This window comes from Myotis davidii, unplaced genomic scaffold, assembly GCF_000327345.1.
Source record: "Myotis davidii unplaced genomic scaffold, ASM32734v1 scaffold299, whole genome shotgun sequence".
Classification (NCBI taxonomy): domain Eukaryota; kingdom Metazoa; phylum Chordata; class Mammalia; order Chiroptera; family Vespertilionidae; genus Myotis; species Myotis davidii.
The window spans coordinates 9,541,420-9,541,690 of NW_006293088.1; the positions used below are offsets into that span (position 1 = coordinate 9,541,420).

Consider the following 271-nt stretch of genomic DNA (forward strand, 5'->3'; position numbering starts at 1 on the left):
TACCCAGCTCCCCCCCATGTCCAGTCCTCCGCCCCATGCCCAGCTCCCCCCCATGTCCAGTCCTTCGCCCCATGCCCAGCTCCCCTTTGCCCAATTTTATCTTGTCCCTTCTTAGAACAAAGAGGTCACCCCTATTGCCCACCACCCCCGGTAGGTGGAGGCCAGGCAGGAAGTGGGGGGTCTGGGGTCTGTGCAAGGTCCCAGCAAGTGGAGGTGGGGCTGGGATGGACCCTGGGTCTAGGCCTCCCCTCTCTGTGCCCTCCTTCTCCCC

The 271-nt window shown here is 63.8% G+C and overlaps 1 protein-coding gene across 1 annotated transcript in view; it reads left to right on the plus strand.

Moving 5' to 3' along the window:
• The window catches only part of CHD5 (chromodomain helicase DNA binding protein 5), a gene marked incomplete at its 5' end in the record, with an annotated part of 98,893 nt that overhangs the window by 73,761 nt on the left and 24,861 nt on the right, over positions 1–271 (plus strand). The gene's annotated exons all lie outside the window — the stretch shown is intronic.